The sequence below is a fragment of the Gallus gallus genome, chromosome 2 (genome assembly GCF_016699485.2).
Source record: "Gallus gallus isolate bGalGal1 chromosome 2, bGalGal1.mat.broiler.GRCg7b, whole genome shotgun sequence".
In the NCBI taxonomy this organism is placed as follows: Eukaryota; Metazoa; Chordata; class Aves; order Galliformes; family Phasianidae; genus Gallus; species Gallus gallus.
The window spans coordinates 18,368,596-18,392,556 of NC_052533.1; the positions used below are offsets into that span (position 1 = coordinate 18,368,596).

At 36.5% G+C, this 23,961-nt stretch overlaps 2 long non-coding RNA genes across 2 annotated transcripts in view; both read left to right on the top strand.

Annotated features, from left to right (window-relative positions):
• The first annotated feature begins 2,700 nt into the window (after positions 1-2,700).
• LOC121109934 lies at positions 2,701-17,396 on the top strand. Its single transcript, XR_005856221.1, has 3 exons — positions 2,701-12,540; positions 14,450-14,541; positions 15,578-17,396. It is a non-coding gene; the product is annotated as an uncharacterized LOC121109934 (long non-coding RNA).
• A 543-nt stretch (positions 17,397-17,939) lies between these two features.
• LOC107052622 overlaps positions 17,940-23,961 on the top strand; it is a 42,518-nt gene continuing 36,496 nt past the window's right edge. The window contains exon 1 of the long non-coding RNA XR_005856222.2: positions 17,940-19,093. This is a non-coding gene — a long non-coding RNA (uncharacterized LOC107052622). The remainder of the gene's footprint in view (positions 19,094-23,961) is intronic.

The following is a 23,961-nucleotide window of genomic DNA, read 5'->3' on the forward strand; positions in this document are numbered from 1 at the left end:
CAAGCCAAGGTACTGTGTGGAGAATGTTGTGCAGTCAACCAGGAGGTGTACTGGGATTACTGGTCATGCTCAAACAGAAGATTATTAGGAAAATGAACAAAGGAATATTCTTCTTTCCAGTTCAAGGGCTCCACTGCTTGTGGCTGTTGTCTGGCTTTCTTCCTAGTGCATTCTAGCAGAGGAGATCTGTAACTTGGAAATCCTCTGCTGCCTGATGCTCCAAGAGAGAATACTTCTACTGAGGTTTGCTGTTTAAAACTTAATAGTGGTTTAACCTGTATTAATATATTAGGAAGTTTACTCCTAAGGTGAAAAGAAGCAAACAGCTTTAAGATATGTTACAGGTTATATTCTATTTCAGTGGGAATTGGAGGCACTCAGTGCCTTGCAGGATCAGTAGTTTAATATCCGTAAATGGGATAAATAGTGAGCCAAGCAAAATGTATCGCCTTTGTCATGAGAATTTCAGCAACATTAAACACTTCTAGTGAGATCTATGTTTTCCAAAGAAATGAAGTCAGTCCTATTGCTGAGCCATTTTACACAAGGCTGGGCAAAACTTTCCAGAGTGCAAGAATTTCTGCAATGGAAGGAAATGGAAAAAAGTGTTTTAGCCTTTTCTTTACTCACACGGAATGAAATACTGTCTTTTGGGTAAGTGACAAATCCCTGATAATACCACATGAGATCTGTATAAGGAGGCAAGTACAGAAATGAAACTTGGCAAAGTTATTTGCTAAAAGAATAGAGTCCCGGAGTAGTATGAGATCATGTCTTCAGTCAGGAAACTTCAGAGATGCATAAATTCCTTCCAGAGATTAGACCACTAGTTTACATGGTTTATTTGCAACAAGAAATCATTAATATGTTCATAAATAGATCAATCACTTTAATTTGCAGTAAATATTTGGGGATCTGTTTTACTTTGAAAAAGCTCATTTCACACAAAGTACAGAAAGAATCAAATGGGAGTTACCTTGTCACTACAATTGTGCTCTTCTGAGCTGCATAACTCTGAAGTTTGAAAAGGCTAATCTGATATGCATTTTAGCTTTTTTTAATGCAGAAATCTTTTGATATTGGAGTATTACAAATCTCTCAGAGGGAATCCATTATCCAATATTTATGCAAAGCTATGTGAATACTTTGTTATCCCTCTGCAAGCTTTGCTTCCTCTCACTGGACATTCTACAGTGATAATAACCAGGCAGCACTCACTTATGGAATTTACTGAAAGATTATATATTCTCTCAATTGAATGGACTTCAGGCAGATCGAGGATGCTGCCAGGGAAATAAAGACAAAGAGTATTCTCTCTTTTGTTCCCTCACTAGTTGTTTAATATAAAATGCATTATATTTGGTATTTAAATAAATTAACTTGCAGCTGTAAGAGATCAGTTTTATCAGATTCAGCAAAGTCTTTGATATTTGCAAACATAAAGGTCTTAGTAGAATATCCATTCAAAACATGAAAAAACGAATGTGATACTTTGCAATCCAGTTTAAGCCAGGTTTGTGGGGAGACGTTAAACCATTTACAAGACTAGCTAGTATAATTAGAAGCAATAGATAATATGAAAGCATGAAAATCTTTCTGCAGGTTTGAAATAAAAGGCATCAAACTTCAAGGACAAGTAGCAGTGGGAAATAATTGCTCAGAATTTAACTTGCTTATGTTCAATTAGAGACTGAGAAAAAAAGTTGGTTAACATCAGTGGACCAAGATGGTTCAAGGGAGTATGATAGCAAGGGAAGAGCCCAAGTGGTGGTAACAATGGAGGGAAAGAGAATTATTTTCTCATAGATGCTAAATTATTAGTCACAAATTGAAAAGAGGAAAAAAAAATCACAGCCTGCCACAAAAACAGAATCTTGTTTGGGTATTTGATTTGTAGTGTTCAGGGCAGTTACAAATTTGAGTTTCTGCGCAGTACAACACCACTAAAATACAAGTGAATCTTTTCATATTTTCCCAAGCAACGGTGTATATAAAGTATTTGTAAACAGACAGAAAAGTATTTTTAACTAGAAAAAGTTGTCATCTTTGATACCGTTAAGAAAACAAACTGAACACTAGCCACATTATGCACTTTCAGAGGCTCTGCCCTTTTGACAGAGGCATTTCTACAGACTAGAGAAATCACTGATATAGAAGGTCACAGGGTTAAGAAAATAATTGTCCATCAGTTTTATTAAAGAGCTGTGCACAGGATGCATACCAGATAAAGTGTAGCTTCCCCTTGAATCACTGAAGAAGAGTCTTCTGCAGTACAATACTATCTCAAGAGCAAAAGACTCTTTGAACAGTATATTTTTTTTTAGATAACTCGTCAATGACACATTCCATCAGATTTTTCTAGGTTAAAAAACTAATAATCTCATAAATAATAAAACTCAGTGTCATCTCTATTTTCAACCACTGGAATTGTTACCTGAACTGAATTTTTTTAACTGTTCTGTGTGATTCCATGTAATGAAACCAGTGGCTCAAAATACTGTGTTGAAAAGATACAGTGACTATATGCGATCTATTATTTGGTTTGTATGTTTATGGTGCTGTAAATCAACAAAAGAGACTTTTATTTCCCCCACCCCAAGAGCTTATTTTTCTACAATTTAAATATTAGCTCATAGGTCTCGCTGTCCATTGTATCAAAAAGACATTAGGTATCTCTACACACATTCAAGAGCAGAAAACTGTGTGTTTAAAAGAGAAAAGGATATAGTCTTGAGGGACTGTATCAGGGAGAAAGGATTTAAGACTACCATGTCCACAATTCACCCCTACAAAACTAATATTGTTCACTGATGTAATGAAGTCTGAGTCTTCAGAAGAAATGAGCAACTGAAAATTGTCTGAATTTTCAGCTTAACCTGAAAAACTCTGAGTGTCCAGTGAAGGAGTGCTAAGCACAGATGGAGCGATGATATACTGGTCTAGGGGACTGCCCAGATGGTTTGTTGCTTTGAGTATTTGATTTTGTGAATGGCAATAAAGCCTTTTTTATTGATCTCTGAAGGATTAATTTCTTAATTTAGCACTCACTGGCAAAGATGCCTGCAGAAAAAAAATACTGGATATGCATGTAATGAATTGCGGTGTTTATAGTTTGTATGAGGCACAAAAACCATAATCTGCTGATTGGAGTTGAGTTTGAAAAGTGTTAATTCATGAGCTCTGACATTCCAATTATTTTGTTATTAATATGTTCTGCACCTACCTTTACTATTGTCTTAGCATCCTTTCAGTAGCCCTGCTAAACAACACTAGATGCAGATAACGGAAATGCTGTATCACTGTGCATTTCTCTAAAGGAGGAGATGGGAAATTTAATGAGCCTTTTATTTAATTTAAGGTGGCTGCTTTTCAAAGCAGAAGTACAGAGTGTTCTTAAATTGTGCTGACAAGGGATGTAAGAAGTGAACAAAATTTCAACTCCACTGAAAGTTGAGACTTGTTCAACAAATATTTTTTGTGTAGGTCATATTTATATGTGCCTTGTGGCAAATGGTTTCATATTTCTCAAAAGTGGTGCATTAATTTTTAGTTATAAATTATTCTTGTTCTTTCTGCTGAATGGACTTTGCCACACAGATAATAATCCAAGTCACGTTGCTCTGAAATTAAGCCAGATAAGAGGGGAAACAAATGAAAAGCACGAGAAAGTGCTTTCCAAGGAGTAACCTTTCACTGGTTAAAGTGAAACTGCCACTGAAATACAATACTGATATAACCTTGATGTTGCAATGCGTAGACCAAGTAATACAATGATTTGAGAACATCTTGCTTGCAATGACCAAAAAGGCCAATCTGTTTTTTAAATCCAGACAGGCCTTAAGACTGAGCAGCTGTGTGGATTTGCATATTCTGGGGCTGTCAAATATCATACTTCACTTATTTGATAGTAAATGCACTTCTGGTGATGCAACTCAGCCAATCTTCCTGTTGCACGCTGGAGATCTCACGTTGCTGATCGAGGTTTTGTTCTGTGTGCTAGATTAACCTAGTAAGGATACAGACAATTTCTAAACTATGCCTCACTTGTTCTGTTTTGTCATCTGACACAAGAGGAACTAAATGGGAAACCAACACCACAGATCTTAATGGCAACACTGGAGATCATGGAGATCCAAATTTTTTTTTTCCTATCCAGAAGGTAAGATACACAAGTCTTTGACAACAAGGGATATGATTTTTGGTACTCCTAGTGATTTTTCTTGGTTGCATTAAATATCTACTATTTATGGAAATTATGTTCTGAACAAATCAGAGGACACTTTTGCAAGGTACATATGCTAACTAGCTGAGTGATAAAAAGTTAAGAGGGTGGATTTTTATTTAGTGGTATGTTTTAAGTTGCAATACGTAATGACATTGTTTACCCGCTTCATTCTATGGACTTTTACTTATTGCATAAAGTAGTTATACAATCATTCTTGAGGCTACTTCTCAAGAGAATTATTTTCCTTTTCTACATTATTCCATGTAATATAAAGAACATTTCTTTCTAACAATGAAGTGATGTTCATATAAACAAATATTTTAATAAGAGAAAATGGAAAATAGACTTTAGGCCATTGAAAAGTGATTAGTGATGCAAAAAACTTCAGTGCTGGTTTGTTTGTTTTTTTTTCTTCAAACAAACTCCTTTCTGAGATCTTTGCTAGTTAATTTTTAGTGCAAAGTTAGATATCTTACTTTAGTGGAAGGGAAGAACTTTTAGTCTCTGGGCATAAGAATGCAGCAGAAATTGAATCAACAATATCAACATTCTCATATTTCTTACCAACCTATCATCCTGCTTGTCTGGGAATGTCTATACTAAACTGTCTTCTGAAATTTATGTGGCTATTATATCAAAAACAAATTTTAGAATTCAGTTGACTTCTTAAAGAGCTGCAGATGGAGAAAGTAATTATCATTGCTCTCTCTAAACTATCCTTCATCTGCAGCTGCTCAACTTGGGAATAATTCTCAAGTTAACAACAATTTTACCCAAATCCCTTCCAATCTAAGCCATTCTGTGATTCTATAAATATATGCTTAGTGTAAAATAAAACAGAAAAAAATCATGGAAAATTGTAGGGTTTAATTATGAAGAGGATTTACCCTTTCTAAGTCTGAGCAATACTTGAAACTTAAAGTATAAAGTGAAGTGGCAAAATGAAATGATAGGTAATGAGCTTGGGATATTTTTGATGCTATCAAATGCAGCATTGCAGCCATTTCCTATACACAGAGAAAATTAGATTTGATAATCTATAAGAAGGTAAAACTATATACTCTATATGGCTCTATACTATATATGGCTCTCAGACCGTGCTTTCCACATGGAGCTGTCCCAGTTTTGTGACTAAAAATCAATTAAAATTCAGCCAGACATTGCTGTCCTCTCTGAACCCAACTGCAAACTTTCTAAAACATTTAAGGTCTTCAGAATTTCTCAAAGGTTTTCAGAGAGAAATGATAAAGAAATAGCCTTGAGTACAAAGGAAATAGAAATGAAGATATATTTCATTACCAGTAATAGGAAAATACTTCAATAACATCTGCAGTTTTCCTAAAAATGGAACGTAAATAAATATTATATATGGTAGGAAAATGAGTACTATGCTACTGTCAGTCAACAGGCCTGGCAGATAAACTGGATTATTAACTGATGACAGCTACAGAATATGTCATTCCTTGAAACGAAATACTGTGAAAGAAAGAATCACAGAATCGTAGGGGTTGGAAGGGACCTCTGGAGATCATCTAGTCCAATTCCCTTATTATAAAAAGAGAGGTACAGAATCAGGGTTGAGAGACCACTATTGAAGCTGTCTTGATCACTGCTCTGATTATATTCCCATGTTGTTTTCATTTTGTGAAGGGAATCTGCTCTAGTTTAAATTATGTAATGGAGGGTAGAGGGTTGGTGTCTCAAAACTCAGTCAACATGCTTTTCATTTGGTCTGGGGAAGAGCTAAATTTGCTGATTGCCTGAAGCTGAAATAGTAACGGAGGTATTTTCTCAAGGGAAAATATATCCAAGCTTAATTCTGAAAGGGCAAAAATTGTGGCAGAGTAAGAAAAAGAGCTCACACTACATTCACAGACAATTACACTTTTCAAAACACATCTGTGAGAACAGGCCAGGTAACTTATGTCAGATGCTGAACTTGAGCCCATTTGCCTCAGGAATTAATACAGGATGGAGTAAAATAACACCTATGGAAGTCCATGTCTCACTTGTTTGTGGACGAACAATGAGTTTATGTGCCTGGCTCCTATCAGTCCTGTTCCTCATGCACTGCATGGATGACCACTGTGAAGATGACCTTTGCTTTAGCACGTGCATAATAAGTCTGAGACATCACACAGTGATGAACTCACTGTCTAGGCACTGTACAGTTATTGCACAGATATTTCAGTCTCAGAAATCTGAGACAGAAATATGAACCCCTGGGTTGTAAATCAACATTTTTTCTCACTCAACCCAAAGTCTGATGAAGCTCAGGTTGGCTTCAAGCCTATGCACGAACAATAGAGATGTTTGGGCTGTGGAAAATCTGAAAGTCTTATATCTCTGAAGCCTTCAAAGTGTGGAGATTACAGGTATAGAAAAGTGCATTCTCAGGGACAGCTGAATAGATGATTTTTTTAATAGTTTTTTTTTTCTTTTTGCCTTATTTTCTGAATCTAATGCACTTAAAAGATATGTTGTGAAATGCTTAATTGTGTGTGTTTGCATGGTGTGAACTGTGAGCATAGCTAGACAGGCAATCTCTTTCCCATCTCTTTTCAAGTTGGTAAAAAATCAGGAGGTATCTTTTTATGTCATCTACAAATAACAAATCTTCTTTATAAAGTACTTTGCCAGGCAAAAAAATTCACATCTCCACACTGATGTTTCCAATGGTAGTATCTTTCACACTACAAGAAAGAACAAGCCAACAATTCTTTTTCACTTCAGACTACTTAACCTTTATTCAAAGTTCTTATTGCATTCATGCACTGATTACAGATGCCTGGGTTTGGTTTTTCTCTTGTTTCTTTCTTCACTGCAAAAAAGCTGTAGCAGCAACAATAAGTTTATCTATACATCATCTTATTTTTTCCTATGGATGTGTATTTTTCATTTAAAGAAAATATTTTTTTTCTCAACATTCAGAAGCATTGGAACAGAATATTAAATTGCAGGTCTACTTCTAGAAAGGGCATGAAATTATTTGTTGTACTGAGTTTTCTTTAATCTTCCAAGGCCAGGTTGGATGGGGCCCTGGGCAACCTGGTCTAGTATTAGACATAGAGGTTGGCATCCCTGCCTGTGGCAGGGGTGTTGGAACTTGGTGATCCTTGAGGTCCCTTCCAACCCAAGCCATTCTGTGATTCTATGATTCTATGCTCCCATGTTTCTCAGATAAATGGTTCATACTGCTAGAAGGGGGCCAAAGAAAAGACCCATCACTAGAATCTCACTATAACATTCATTCCATGGAGACAGCTCTCCCTTCCATGCCTAGCTGCCTCTGCCTGTGTGTGGTGTATCCCTAAAGTTGTGACTATTAATGTAATGTCAGTTCAAAACTGCTCTTCATAAACTAAATCTGAATGCTGTCATGGAATGTACTGAGAAAAGTACCTACAGGCTCCAAAGCAATGGTTCCAAACAGAACTTCAGTGCCATCTGTGGCTCTACCTAAATAGGAATAGGCCTCTGTACCCACTTTGAAACTGATAAAGCTGATGAAAGACATGGAAGTCCTCTGAGTCAGAAAATGTTCACTTGGAAAGGTAAGTAAAAGTGAGTGAAGTTCTTAATCTCAATGCATTTGAAAGTATTTCCAGTGGTGACTGTGTTTGGCAACCATAGTTCTTTGCCTTTTGTCTATTAAGAGCTTTAGGAGTATATCTGAAGTATTCCAGCACTTGCAAATCAAATATGAGCTTTTCTTGTGATACTTTAATTTTCTGATTATAGTGGCCATAATCTCCTAAAGAAGGCATTTTGCCTGGTAATGAGTAGGCAGAAATGCAGACTGGTGCAGGCCAGTTACACACTTAAATACTCTTGTTTAGGACTTGGATGCCTTCCTACAGAGCTGAGACTGAATGGGACACACTCTGAGGGAAGAACAGTCCAAGGCAACAGACCAGCAGAACAAAATCTGCTGCTTTCATGCGCATAAAACCAACTGGCTGTGAGTTCCAGCCACGTTCCTTAATCAAACCATGGGGCTGTGGTTTTATTATGTGTAATGGTCTGGTGGAATAATTTGATTAGTAATTTTAACCAGACGTGAATATAAGGCCTAAACCTATGGGATAATAGAATTAGCCTTTGCATTTTTTTTGTAAAGTGCCACATGCTTCCATAGCAATTATTTATTCTTCCTCTTGTTTAGCCCTAGCTATTGTGCCTTCTACAAATTGCATGACATTGTAGAAAGTTACTTTTTTTGCCGTTAGTTAAGATTTGCAATGCAACTTGCCACAATAAGCTTTTGTTTTCAGTTCCAGTTATGCTTCTGTAAGTCTAAACTCAGGGATAAATCATGTAGTCAGGTTTTCATTATAGTCTGAAAGATTAATAAAATAAAAATTAAAATCCAACTACTTTAGAAAAAAAGTTAGATGAAAAATGCTGTTTGCTTATATTAGAAGTGTTTAAATGAGAAACATTTATTATCTGTGTCCTTTGAGGTAGAAGCTGGAAGAATGGTTCAAAATTATTTCCCTGTTGTTAGGAGAAACTGCGTAAATATGACAAAATCTAAGCATTTATATTGAAATTACCAATGGAAACATTCACATATGAGACAAAAAGACCAATATTTCTCAATTTGTATTCTGCTCCAGAAAAGTAGTTAATGATACAGTTGTCATCCCTGGAGGCTTTCAAGAAAGGTGTACATGTGGCACTGAGGTATATTGTGTAGTGAGCATGGTGGTGATGACTGGAGTAGATGATCTGAGAGGTCTTTTCCAACCTTAATGATTCTATGATTCTAAAGACTACAATTTTTTTTTTTAATATATATATATATATGTACGCATCCACCCACAGAAGAAAGAAAATGAATAAATTGGAAACCATGTACAATATTATTTGTATCTTTTTTTTCTAGAGGAAGTGGGTCAAAGATGATCTTTTTAAGAATGGTTGTGGGATTCTCTTTTAAAAGGAAAAAGAAAAAAAAGAAACAATCCTTGGAAAACAGTGCTGTGGACAATACTCATATTCACTGCATGTATTCATAAGATGTTCCTCCTCCTGTGCACAGAATTAGACATATCTTCTGGAAGGAGAGTGTGTAGGCTTTTATTGGATATGGGTTCTCAGTCACAGCACATAAACACAAGAGTGCTGTGACAAGCCAGATATTTCAATTCTTGACTTTATTATAAGCAACTTCTAGGTAGTAAAAACAAGTATCCCATAAATACCGTCCTCTTCATTCTGTATCCAGTTTTGGAGTGTGTGCTAAATACTCTAGAAAATATAGAGTAGCATTTAGTAAGTCAGTGTTATTTCCCACTTCGTTTTAAATACACTATTTCCAATTAATATTGCATGTACAAATGACTCTGTTCTATTTCTATTCCTCTTTTCTTCCTCTCACCTTGAAATCAGTGTAATTTTAAATATCACATCTGTCAAACTGGATGTGTTATATTACTCCTAAGACATATTAAAACAGTTAAGCTTTTATATTGTTTCTTAAAAATATCCCAGCATAGTAGCAAATTTAATAACCTTAGGTTGTGGCAGGAGGGACTAAAGAACAGGAAATAATCTATACTTTATAGCTTTGAGTATCAAGATAATAACGTATATTATTCAATATCCCCATTGCTGATATGGCCGTTTCAGGAATAGCAAATTAGAAAATTAAAAATTTCCTCTCATTTTAATATATTTTATTGACGTAAAACTTCATCATGTTTAATCAGTTTTCTGGAATGGAAAGAAGAAAGATAAAAAGCTATTGCTTGAAGATAAACAAAGAAGAGCAAGTAAGCTATTTAGTGTAGCAGTACTTTGTCTCTTTAATGGTTTTCTGCTGTTTGCACAACTTCATCTGGAGAGCATTAATGCAATAGCAGTGTGAAATATATGTCTGGTGAGACATATAAGTATTGTATCGTGATTTTTAAAGAGTTTTTTTGTTGTTTTTGTTAATTCTGGGAGCTTGTTCAATGTAGACAATATGCATTTGACTTTATTCTTAGATATGTCTTATTTGATAGGGGTTCTTTCCAACAAAAAATAGAGAAGATGCAAAAGCTTATAATAAAGGAGGGTTTAGAAATAAGGCTTAAGTCTTTTGCAGACAGCTTAGAGTCCTGACTTTTTCCAGCACTGAATACCAAGTAGTTCCTTCTGATTTCAACGTTTAAAAATACCATGATTCTCATTTCTCTGTCATGAGGTAGTTAAAATTTTGTATAACACAGCCCTTGAGTCTCCTTACCTAACCTCGTGCACCAAGTTATTTATTTTTTCCCATTATTCCTGACTGACACCTCTTCCCATCACATTTCCACTCCTCCATCTTTCTCTTGGCCACACAATTTTGTCCCCACAGGATGAAGCCAGATTCAGATACGCAGTGCTGATGCCTGTCATGTCTTCATCATGGGAGCACAGGGTTCCCATCTTCCTGTGTGGGAGGGTACAGAAGGTGGAGAAATAAGCTTAAGTTCCCTGCAGCACTTTTCCCTAGCAGCATCACAGAAGGGTAATGCACACTATGTGGCCCCCGATAAAAGGGAAGGGATGTTCTCATTCACAAAACTTTGCCCAGATTTGTTACAGGAGGCATCATACAGCGCAGTGTTAGGCGGGGTTTATTTTTGCAGCCTGTGATATATTTGCACTTAAATATTTCATCCGCACCCTTGCACTTCTCTTCCACTGAGCACATTTCCTGTAACAAGAAGATCTGTGGAATTCTGTTTGCGCTTTGTCAGTAGGGAAATTGCATGAGAGTCAGACATACCTCACTCCTGGGCTTGAATTACGCTGTTATCCTGCTGTCTGCTGTGAAGAGCTTTCAAGTAGACTGTTTGCCATTAGAGACTCTCCGTGTGAATTATTTACTATTGACAGAGATAACCAGTAGGGAATATTTCCATAGGGTATGGATTTATAATTATGCTGTTAGCTTAGGGATTAAAGCTTTTTTGATGGCTCAGAGAGAGGGTTTTTGTTTGTTTGTTTTTAAACCATAGGAATTGCATTAGGAATCTGACCTATCATGTTGTTTCTGGCCCAGGAGAGGGAATATGGAATGAATAATAAGAATAATCAAAATAAAGCAAATAATTATTTTCTCTAAAAACACTTTAATCTGATTCCGTGAAAAAATATCCAAAGCAGAAATTTCTGCTTTATTTTAAAACGTTCATCCTGGAGACTGATATCCCAGCAAAAGGGCAGGCAGAATGACCTGCTTAGGTTCTCCCTGGGGGCTTCTGTTAGAGGTCAGCCAGATCTAAGCAGGAGTCAATAAGCAGTAGCTTTAAAGTATGGCAAGAATAATGTCAGCATGTACATTCCTGTATTTACCATGGATTTACTGTGGTATTTGTATTAATTGGTATATTTGTACGTGTGGTGGACTAAGAGTGTGGTGACTGATGTCCTGTGAAGAGCATGGCTGTGTGGTGTCCATGTGCTGCTATGTTTGTGGGACCTGGGCATGAGCTAAGGGCAGTGCTAAGGCTGAGGTTTGTTCAGCTGAGGAGCACTGATGTGGCAATGCTGCGTTCAGGTTCTCAACTGGAGAAGTCTGCATATGATCAGAAATTTGTTCTTCTAGTGTGTAAGTCAATGTGCATGTGTCTGTCCCACATTAAACTTTCTTGAAAAGTTTTATCTGAAACCATGGGATTTAGCATCTAAATGAAGACTATATAAAGGGAAAGAGATTTTACGTAGTGGCTATAAATGGAAAATTTAATATAAAATTCCTTACACACTTACCTCATAAATTTATTTCCTCTGTAAAGTATAATACATTTAAAATACGGTATTTCTATAGTCACTTGACAAATAATGACAACATAACAGAACTCAAAACAACTCTAGAAAAACAGCCTGAGAATATCCTCCAGCTCAAGGTGGGTGTGCTTCTTTAAACAACCTGAAAAGAGCTGACTTTCAATAGTGAGTGAGTACAAATGAGGTTTTGTAATTAGACAATCATAATGATCCTTTTTTTTTTTTGTTTTTTTTTTTGGAAGGAAGAACTGACAGTACAACTGTCACAAAATATGGCAGGAATTTCATAAAACTGCAGTCCAGAAAATGTAAATTTGACTCAGCAGGAGGGCAGTCAGCCAGAAATACATTGCATTAATTTACAGACAAGTTGCTAGTGACTGTGTTAAACTAATCCCTGTCTCTAGTTGTGCAGTGAATGGGCTGTAACGCGGACGCCAGTGGAGCAGCCCGGTGGGAGCGATGAGTTGTGATGGGTGAGGCACTGTGCATGGCTCAAATGAAGTGGCTGCTGAACCAGCTGAAAGCCCACCGTGGTTAACCTGTCCGTAAGTCTCTGTTTTTCCCAGGCCCACTAATAAGGTTATGAAAAATATCAAGTTGAAATGTCAGAAAAAATATTTTTCTCCAAGTATTGAGAGAAACTTACTCTTCAAAGGGACACAAAATAACAGAGTTGCTCTATCTTAGTATAAATAGCTAAAACATTTATCATCAATCTTTTCAGTAGATTTTAAGTACATTCATATTTTATATTGCGGTTATTTTACAATGGCTTTCACTGTGATCTGGCTGACAATATCATACGAAATGTGTGGTCTTGTTTGAATATTCAGATAAATCTGAAAGCCATCCTCCGATAATGATGTTTCAGGGCAGAAGGAAATGTGGCAACTGAATTATAAACACTTCACATTCATTTACAGTGGAAGTGCTGATAGAGCAAGAAATGTAACCAACAATGTTACAAAATAAATATTCTGCTTTTTCTGTTGTTCTCTTCAACATCTTGTAGTATGCCTTAGCAAATGCATTTGAAAAAAGCAACAGCCATCTCTTGCACTTCCTCTTCCAGAATGAAAATCCCACAGGGACAATGAAAAATTATTAATCAAAACAAACCTATGAACTAAGGAAATAATATTAAGATTGGCACAAACATTGCTTAACATTGTCCTGACAAAGATATGGCTGATCTTAAGTTCAAGTTTTATGAGGCCTAAACACTTGAAACACTGTCTGAAAGTGTGATAATTTTTGTCCCCAGCATAAATTAATATTAAATGCGTCAGTCTGTAGAATTGCAAAAAATACACAAGCTGAATTAAAATATAACATTCTAAATTAAAATTAAAATATAACATTTTATAACGTGCTACAGTTGTTATATGACTGCAAGAATCTGCACGTGGAAGAAAAGAATCAGAGAACAGAGGATCAGAATTGATCACTCATGGTTTATAGCAACAATAGAAATTTTGAGAGCTCCCTAAGGTATGCTAGAGTGTCTAGAGGCTTGGCTGGAAAATTCTATCCTTGGCATAGGACTTCTGCTTTGGATGCACTCTGGGTGTGTGTGGGTGAGAGACAGGTCCTGGGCTGGTGGAATCCCTCCTGAGTAGAAGGAATCCAACAATAGGATCTTGACATATAAGATTTGAAAGACGTGCATTTGCAGGTTGTACTTCTGACTAAACTAACACCTCGGCTTGCACCTATGTATAATAGAAAGAAGGAATAATTGTCATCCTAAAACAAATTAGTGTAATTACAGAAACATCTTTTTCAGTTTAAGGATCATATGAAGTTTTATCTTACAAGAAATACACTTATTAGATGGATGAGGCTGAGGTTAGAACAAAAAGACAATAAAATATGAAAGGTCTGACTGTCCTAGAATCTCTTTTGGCCTGTCATCTGGATCTGCTGGGTTGTCATAGCATGTTCTGACCACAGCCATGTATAAGGAGGTGCTCAAAAGATAGTAAACAAGCTGATGAGCACATCTGTGTTTATAATGTGCCAGGAACTAGGGAAACAAAGAGTGGGTGCTGTTTGCTGGGTGAGCAAACTGAGGAGTACATTATATATCTGCATTAAAATACAACAGTCCCAGGATCTTGGGATGCCTTTTACATGTGAATACATCAATCTAGGGATTGGGTAGATTTTCTACAGTTCAGGGGCAATTCTCATTTCACTTGGTTATTGGTGATCTAATTTCAAGATCACTGACACTACCTTCCCAGCAAACATAAAGAATTAATTCTGTAGAGGCTTTTTCTAATAAAGCAGCCTGTCACTGTTAAGCACAGCCTTTTTCTGTCTCAAATGCTAGAAAAAAGAAAACACTGCAAGGGAGTATTGCCTCTGTGTTTGTGAGTGTGTGTGTGTGAGTGTGTGTGTGTGTGTAAATTCAGAATGCCTTGATGTAGAAAGCCCTTGATGTTCCCACAGACTGCCTCAGAAAAACTGCAATCCAATACTCCAGCCTGGAAATCACAGCCAGGAGACTGTACAGCACCTTCTCAAAGGATGAAATAGCCCAGGTATTTGGACAAATTAATAGAGGTGGTTATGGCTGTGCTTAATGAACTTTGGAATACTACAGTTCTTCCAGACTACTTCTTCAGTGACCTGGGGACAATTACCAGGGATCTACTGAGATGCTAACCAGGATGCTGGACAGCTTGTCTATTCCACAACTACTAGGCAGGTACAGACAATAGAAAGTGCTCAGGGTTTCGTGACTGGAGCATTAATCAGTAAAAATGGGGGATAGAGAGCAACTGTATTTTTGAATATAATTGTCTTGATGGGATTAGTTTTAGACTCCATTGTTGCAGCTGAGCTGGGCATGTTAATTCAGCACAGTTGCATGTGCAGATAGAAGCTATGAGATACTTGCTGGCTTGAGTCCTGAAAGCAGTACAACAGTGTCAGCTATAAATAATACAGCAGGCAATATGCAGGCAATGTTGTTTTCAATACTCATGCTAATCTATTACAAGGTTGCTTTGGTATCTCTCCCTGACATGAAGTTACCCTTCATGTGCAAGCAGTGAAGCTCATCAGTTTTTCTGCATTTAGACAGAAATTTTAGCTCTACTCTGGAAGAGGAAGAACTGATGCCAGGCACAAAATGTCAACTAAAGGAAAATTTTATGGGTTTTGCTGAGGCAGAAAAATCCAGAAGAGAAAAGTCCTTAGTTTGTTTAGGTTCAGATGATCACTAACAAAATCAATGAGTTCCAAAGCATGGTTTCATGCTCTGTTTTTCATGGAAGGAAAATGCTGGGAACAGATAATTGGGAGGGACAGAGAATATTGAAATCCTGCAAATATTTTTTTATCCTTATAATAATGAAGAAAGAATGGACAGTCTTTAAGATATAACACACTGTGTTCATTCAGCCATCTGCTCACAGACAGGACTAGCCTGGACTATGCTAGGAGGCAAAAAACCTGCAGTCAACAGTCCTACAACTCTGGCAACAGGGGAGACGTAAGTGACAGAGCTAGTAGAAACTTATATACTGTCCCCTTATAATTACAACAATAATAAAATCTTCCTACTGTTCTCAGACTCCTGGTAAGCTATGAATGAGAAGACCACAGTGATACCAACAGAGACATTTTCTGAACACCTTTATTTTATTGTGAGGCTTAAATTATGTTGTCTGATTTGTGAAGCTCAAAGTGAGGTAAGTCACAGCTAAGTACATGGTTACCTGTCAACCAAATACATTGAAGTTGTTACTTATAGCTGATAAAGAAATATTATTCCTATAAATCAATTATTATGATAAAATGCTAGAGTATATAAAATAATATCCCATACATTTGCCTAATTTTATATGCAGTGCAAGAGGAGATTAAGAAGGCAGAAACGAGGTATGAGGAAAGATGAATCATAGAAGAATAAGACAATACAAATTAGCCTGATCTTGTTCACACGATTTCAATAGATTTTTCAAACTAATATATTTATACATTTTTCAGATGCATATTAAAAATCACTTATCTCTTCACAGAATTCAGTAACATCTTGTGGGAATCACACTTCTGTTAGGGAAGTTTGATGCTTTCAGAAAAGAGAAAGCAGAAGTATATGAGCCTGAGGGCGTCCAGGCCTGTTATGAGCTTTGGTGGGAGCAGAGGAGGAAACCTCAGGATCATATCCTAAGGCTATAGGTTCAAGAACTCTCTGTACACCTCTTTCTTAACCCATCAGTATAGTAAGCTTCATCATTTTCATAGGAAGATTTTTGAAATCGCTTCCAATGTATACTTGCATATAGATGCTAGATGATGTTGCATTAAATCTTCAAGCAGAACTGAGCACAAAAGCATGCTCAAATGAAGCATGAAAATATTGCTTTACTAAAGCCACACATGATGTTCCAGTTACAAAATTTATTCATCAAGCTTCTGGAAAAGCTCAATGTCTCTGTTTTTTTTAGCGATAGTAATCGTATCTAAATAAAACACAAGTACTTTTCTTTGACAAAGAGTACATGATAAAGTACTAGATCCTAAAAAGGATCCAAATTCTATCTAGTGCTGTTAGTCAGTTATGCAATGGATTTTGACTAGAAACAAGTTATGGTTCTCATCCAATACATCTATTTAGAAAAAAAAAAAAAAGAACATGAAATGCACATTGCTGCTTGAGTCACCAGGAACTTAGGAGTGCTATGCGTGACTTCTGATGATAACAGATACTATGTGCCACATTTGACCCTGTTGTATTTGACCATTCTTGGAGAGCTGTTTCTAAAATGTATTTTGTCACTTTCAGCACAAAGCATTGCTATAATCTGGTGTGAGATGGCTGAGCTGATGGCATACTACAAATGAGATTTCCAGCATTACAAGTGCTGAATAAAACATATCTGGAATGTCTCTGCTTTCTGACTCTGCAAGGTTTTCCTTAGTAATTCCAATGCAGAGGAATTTTTTTTCTTTGTTTTTGTTTTGTTTTGTTTTGTATTCTTAGCAGAGAGAAATGGCCAACCTGCATTCGGTGCACTTTGTTTTTGGAACAGAGAACAGTCAGCTTGACTGCCATGACATCTAGAATACTACAGACAGTACTTTGACAGTGAGCTTCTGCAGACACGTCACCTTGCTGGAGACAGAATTTTTAATTTTAAGTATTTGTAAAATTACAGGATGTCAGCAAAATCTGTGGAGTTGGGCTGCTCCTCAGATGTTGGCTCTACAAGGATGCTTTAACTCTCAGTTCCTAATTGAAAGCAGAAGATTTTAGGATGTGGAAAAAGGCAAGCAAGCATCATTTTTGTCTTTTCTTCCACTGATGGCTGCGACTCATTTTTTGCATCATGGAGTTTGGATTAGACATCATGCTTTCCTTGATCCTGCTTCTTTCTCTTTTTCATGTGAGATATTTTGCTTTGTAGATGTATGTTTACTGGGGCAATATTTATTCACAAATTGCTGCAGTGTTGTATATAAAAGGCACTTTCTATTAAATTTTTTTTGCAGCTTTACATAAGGCTGTAAAGCCTGAGAAGGTTGTTTCTTTTCCAAGGTCATAGTTTCAAATTCAATTGTCACTTGCAATTATTATGCAAGGCAAAGATCTAATGAGATAGTGCTTATCATTTGATTTCATACCTGTTCCACAAGCTTTCAGCACAGGAAACTCATATTTATTTCATTGCTCACTTGGATCTTTACTGTAGAGGATAAAGATGAATAAATATAAAGATGAAGAGATCTTTGAATTCTTTCTTTCAATTTCCTGCAAGAAAGGAAACCAAAAAGGTTTGTAGCACTCCATGTTGTCTATACACAATGCTTATGATCAAAGGAGTGTTTCAAAAAGAAAGCTTAAAAGGAAAGATCCTTTAAATAAATGCAAACTTCCTTGCCCAAGGCCTGGAGAAAAGCAGGAGGAAATCTATGAAGAGGGAACTGGACTGCCTTTTTGTAGAAGTGCACTACAGCCAGTAAATTTTTTTTTCCAAAAAGATCTGTTTCTTAAGGGGTTTTGTTTCAGCAATCTAATGCAGTGTCCAACAAAGCTTAGGGAAATGTCTTCATTTTTAGATATTTCTCTCTACTCCTTTCTCTCCTTCCTCTTTTTTTTTTTTTCTTTACCATTGATGAACTATCTGCCTTATTTCAGTTTTTTTTAGATTGCCTGAAATATTTTCCACTGAATTTTCTGTGTTGTCTGGGTTGTTGATCATGTGCAGAGGTAAAAAAGAGACCTTGCTCAGAATCAAGTCTCAGACATAGTAAAAGATTGTTATAAAAGTACCTCTAGCATATGTTAAAAGAATTACCTTATGTGAAAAAGTGTTGAGATTTATCACATACTTTTCACACGTTACTAAAATAGTTAACTTTTTACTCCTTATTTTGCTTTTATGCGTTCATTCTTTTCCCTTCTCATGTGAAATTCCTCATACATAACCCATCGCATATCAATCCATTTTTCAGATAATTTCTCTGGGTTGTTGACATTATTTTAAACTTGGTCTTTTATTTAAAGAGCTTTCCATTTGGTGTCATCTATTAATTTTTGCCAATGCACTGTCTGTATTATTTTTCACTATAGTGAAAATAATGAAGAATTTAAACTGTAGGACATATGAGAGAATCCATTCAACCTTCTTTCAGTAGAAAACAGATTTTCTGTTCTCAGCTTTCTGTACAGCAGTTTTAACTAGAATATATTTCTCCAGTTTTATTATGAAAAAGTCATGTTGGTCTCTGTCAAAAGCCATACCATGTCACATTGCAGCTTCCCACTCATGTACTTAGCCAATTAATTTGTCAAAGAGTGAAATTGTATTGCGTGAGCACAATTTGTTTTTGACAAATACATATTAAATGGTACTTAGTACCTTTTTGATGCTAATGAACTGAGGGATTATTTAATATTTTATTCCATCATTCCTTGGGGTATTGAGGCGTGTTTGAATAGTCTCTAATTCCTTATCTACACCATTTTCCTCCTTCAGAATGATTTTCTCTTTGCGTTTTTTTCCAGTCCTTTAGGATCTCACTGTCTTCTAAGCATTCTCAGAAATACATGCTGACAGATTTGAGATTGCTGTGGCTACTGCTGTAAGTACTCTGAGGGGCATTTTGGCATGCACTGTTGACTTTGACATATCTAATGCCTAAACAGTATTCTGTACTTCTAGTTTATCTCGCTTTTCCTTGTTACGAATTACACAGTAATTCCGGTGTGATTTACTAAGTGCATGCACTAGTAGGTGCTGCAGTAATGACTCTCCATAAAGTCCAAGTGTTCATCAGGTATCCACCTCTATAGCCATGATAGGAAGCTCTAGGTTAGATCCATGTGCTACCTTTCTTCACTGTCCAGGGAAAAGACATGACGAGCTTTCCTCTGATATCCAGAAGTATCTTCATTACAAGGCTTGGTCTCATGAATTGCTCTCACTTTTGTGCAATTGTTGTTGTTCTCATGCCTCCATTCATGTCTTGAAATAACAGGCTTGTTGTTAATATATATTCACCCAGGGAAGGTTCAGTTTGCTTTTAGGATTCAAATCCAAACTGTCTGTTCTCTTAGAAGACTGAAGCTTCAGTTTTCCCTTAGCAAAATTTATCTAATATTGGCACCTAGAGGTGAAGTCCCAACTTCTATGCTGTCCCCTGACCTGTGATCCCCACCACTTCTCTATGAGTGTCTGGTCCAGGATAGGAAAGCAGTGGCAGTGCACAAAAGAGAGTCAGAAGGAAAGGGCTAGGACAGGACAGAGGGGACCCTTGTGGCTCTAGAGGTATGTATGATCAGCTAGGGTTAAGTATGATCTTAGCTCAAAGGATTATTCCTGCTTCCCCTGAATACAGAACTGGTAAAGTTTAGGAAAAGATCCTGTGGTAGAAAATACCAGCAAATTTAATGAAAAATTGCCATTTTGCAAAGAAGGTGTGTTAAATTTTAGAATAATCTTTTAAATAAAACCGTTTTGTTGTCCAGTAGCAAGTACTCATTTTGTCATATTTATCATGTCTTATGGCATAAGAAATTTAACATTTACTGCAAGATACACTGGCTGCTATCAGAGGAGGTAATGAAATTGGTTGAAAATAATAACGGTTTATGGGAAAAAAAAATGGTAAAAAATGCAGTGCTACTTTAACTAATAAAAAAGAAAATAATCTTCTGGTAGAGAGAAAGCTAATACATGTAAAGTATATCCCTGAAGCAGCTTAGCAGTTTGCTGTGCTTCTAAGCCTAGGCAAATTCTCCTATGTATAGTGAACCTCCAGTGTAATTTCTATTGACAGGGCAATGCCAAACAGGAAGCCATAGACAGAGCATAAGCTATGCAATCAGCTAGAATCTTTCCTTCTGAAGTCTGGCATTGTGGCTTGATGAACTTTCATACAAATGTCTCTCTTCCTTGTAAAAGAAATCTGTCAGCTGCTGCATCACCATGAAATGAAACATTTGACCTCAAGTTTGGACTAAATCTTATGATTTAGTTTCCATGTCTGAATTCAGGCTTGTCTAGGGGTGGAGATAAAGAAAAATTACTGTTCTTTAATTGGGCAGGCAGCAGGAAAGGGCGAAAAACAAGGATTCAATAAAAACTGTCAAAAACTTCTTTGCTTAGAAGGTGACCCTCCTTTGCTTGTTCACTTAGATGATTATTCTAAAAGTTATAACAAGTTAAAATACAAAACAAATACTCAGAAAGATGTGCATATTCACTATCTTTGCAGAAGACAAGGAATGATGAATTCAGATCTAGAAGAGATCTAGAGATCTAGAAGTTAAACTCTTAGGTTCATGAAATTGCTTTTAAGGATTTTTATTTTCTAGAGAACAAGCAATATACAATGGCATAGAAGTGGATGTTTCACTTTGAATAGGGGGTTGCAAAAAGCTGAGAAAGTGAAATTCCTGGCTGGCATGAGAGATATCCAGGGCAGCAAATAGATTTTGTTGCAGTGAGTGGCTTGAACCGTGGGTGAGCTGCAGTGAGTCCTTCAGAAACCTTTAGTCCCCAGGCTTTTTCATGCAAGACCATATCATGCACACAGCATCAGCTACAGCTGTGCAGAACAAAATGCATCTACAAAGTAATAAAGATTGAGGGTGATCTAAAATGTTATATGCAAAGGCTGTTCAGTCACCTGTAGCCTCTCAACTTCATATCAGGCATCTCTTTTGAGACCATAGGACAGGAGAAGGTAATAAAAAAATTAAATCCTGACACCATCAACCTCTTGATAAGTTAAAAACATGGCACACACACAGACCTGGGGGCAGCGTGTCTCTTGTTAATATAAATTTCTTTCTATTTTTCCTGTTTCCAAGCAGTCAATTTCTCAACAGTTTCTCTGAGATACTGAAGAGGTTTTTTAAGGTATGAGTAGGGGAGGGAGTGATAAATAATAAGCCCATGAAGAAGTATTTTCTTTCTGCTTCATAAAAGATAGCATAAATAGTAATTCTGTGATAAAAAAGAGAGATTTATTTTTAATACTGTTATAATAAGAATCTAATTTATTATTAGTCATGTTTTGCCTAGTTTGATAAATAGGTTTACAACATTTACATGTTACAGATACTACTCAATAGAATGAAAAATCAATTAATTCTCCTATATAACACTCACAAGATTAATATTTGAAATTTGAAAAACTGCTAGGATTTTAAGAGGTTTTACTTATAGAGTGTTGTCCTGCTAGTTTACTCTTTTGTAAGAACAAAAACGACGGAGACTTCAGCCACCAAACAGTATTTCTTTTAACCCAATCCTTTCTAAGAGCAAGGATCTTGCAGAGTTGTTAGTGAAAACAAATGAGCTGTCAGGAACTCAAGAGATCCTGATTGTTTCTAGCTGCCCAATAATGTGCCTTCAAAGCAAAACTCAGAGATGGCTCTGGTCTGTGTAGAAAATTTTCAGTCAATCAGGAATAGCTACCAATACATAAGAGCAGAGAAGGAGCAGTGTCACCACTCTATGGACTGCTGTTTAGACTTTGACTTGTAGTCGTGACACCACATCTCATTGCTGGTATGTTGCAATCCAAGGAACTGTCACCTTCAGTCTTGTATTGGTTCAGTAAGTCCAGAAAAATTTGCGTACAGTGTTCTTCCTCTTCCTGTGTGAGCAGTCATGAGACCCACTTGGTGTATTATTCCTATGTTTCCACCATTGTTTCCAATATACTGAAGCAGATATTCAGCTCTATCACATGGTAACAAAAAGTAATGGAATGCTAGTAGGAAGGTTCAACCTCTACCATATCATACCACCAACATCTTAGTGAGAACAGTTGGTGATAGGTGGATGGTTGGACTGGATGATCTTGTGGGTCTTTTCCAACCTTGGTGATTCTATGATTCTACAATCTGCCTCCAACATTGCAGGTCAACATAATAAAATAGAAGGCATTACTTTTGGAGCAATCCTCATACATCATCGGCTGTGTGAAAATCTATTAGAGACAGTGCCTCCATTGCTTTGTGCAAAAGATGGGGATGATGTTACCAACATCCAGCAGTAAAGCTGCTCTACTTCAGGGATACTCAAATCCAGAGCAGAAGAGGAGAGATATTTGAGTTGTGTCTACTGCTAATCTGTAGTAACAAAAAAAATCCCAACAGAAACAAACAAGGCAAATAAAGAACCAACCTACCACTGTAAGTTTTTCCATGATTCTTTTCTAGTCAGGAAAAATACCAGCTGTATTTTGGAGTGTTAAATTTCTGCATATTCATAAGTAGTCAGAAGCATGTGGTTAGAATGTTATTAATCCAGGGGTTGTGTATATTCATCTAATTGAAGACCACCAGATTGTTTGAATGAATTCCTGTTAACTAGAGTTGGTTCAACTACTACACTTTTACACCTGTTTGTTTCCTCTCCTATTTGAGAACAGAACAATCTCTCAGATAGTCAGTCAGCCAGAACTTCTTATATAGGAATTGAGCATCAACTTAGCCTCACTTGTTGCCAAATTTATTGTATGAATTGGTAGCAGTAATAAAAAAAGATACTTAAGGCTTACATCCTCGTAACACTTGCCCTCTGTAGGGCCCAAACCACCCATCATCTGCAGTATGCTCAGCTGCAAATGAAAGATTTATGATTTCCTCAAGACAACATGAATAACTGCATATTTTTTCCCTTCTATTTTCGGCATAACAATTAATCATCATGTATAGCTTTCTATTTTTTTTCTTCTTTTCTTTTTTATGTGGTACCACAATTCTACTAAACTTGATTCTAGTACAGTTATTTAGACATATCTACATTGCATATCCTGACCATAAATAACAGGAACATCTCAGATTTTTTTGATGATGTGTGGGGAGCAAATGGAACAAGCACATGCAGGAGAAAGACTGAAAGACATTATAAAGCTGAAACAGTATATGAGATTTATAAAATTTGTATCTGATCTCTACATTTGAACAAAATATTTTGATCCTGCAGAAGCTGAAATTTATTGCCAGTACTATCATAGCTTCATTAAAAAAAAAGTTTTGTCACATCAGAGAAATATCTGATCCAACTATCTGAATTTATTGATGCTTATTTAATAAGAGAATCTTTCTTACTGAACTACATGGGTTTTTTCAGCAGAAAAGGAAAGAGCTGAAATACACAGAGAAGGAAAAGCTGAGGCAGAAATGGGAACAGAGGAATGAAATAATAGAACAGTAATGGATGACTGTAACAAAGATGAATTATGATCTCATCTTTGACAGGTATCATAAAAAAAAGGTCTTTTCCCCAAGCTTTCTTCTATTGAAACTGATTCATCACCCTATTCCTATTTTTCTGGTCTCAAATTTTGTCTCAAGACTGCTTCAAAATATTTGGAGGAATCCCCTCTGGTGAGGGACTGAAACATGTATTTCCTTTTTTTCCTGGAAAGAGCTATTCTGCAAGGCTGGAAGGCCTGCATTCTTTCCTCAGGCTCTGTTTGTCTGTTACAAG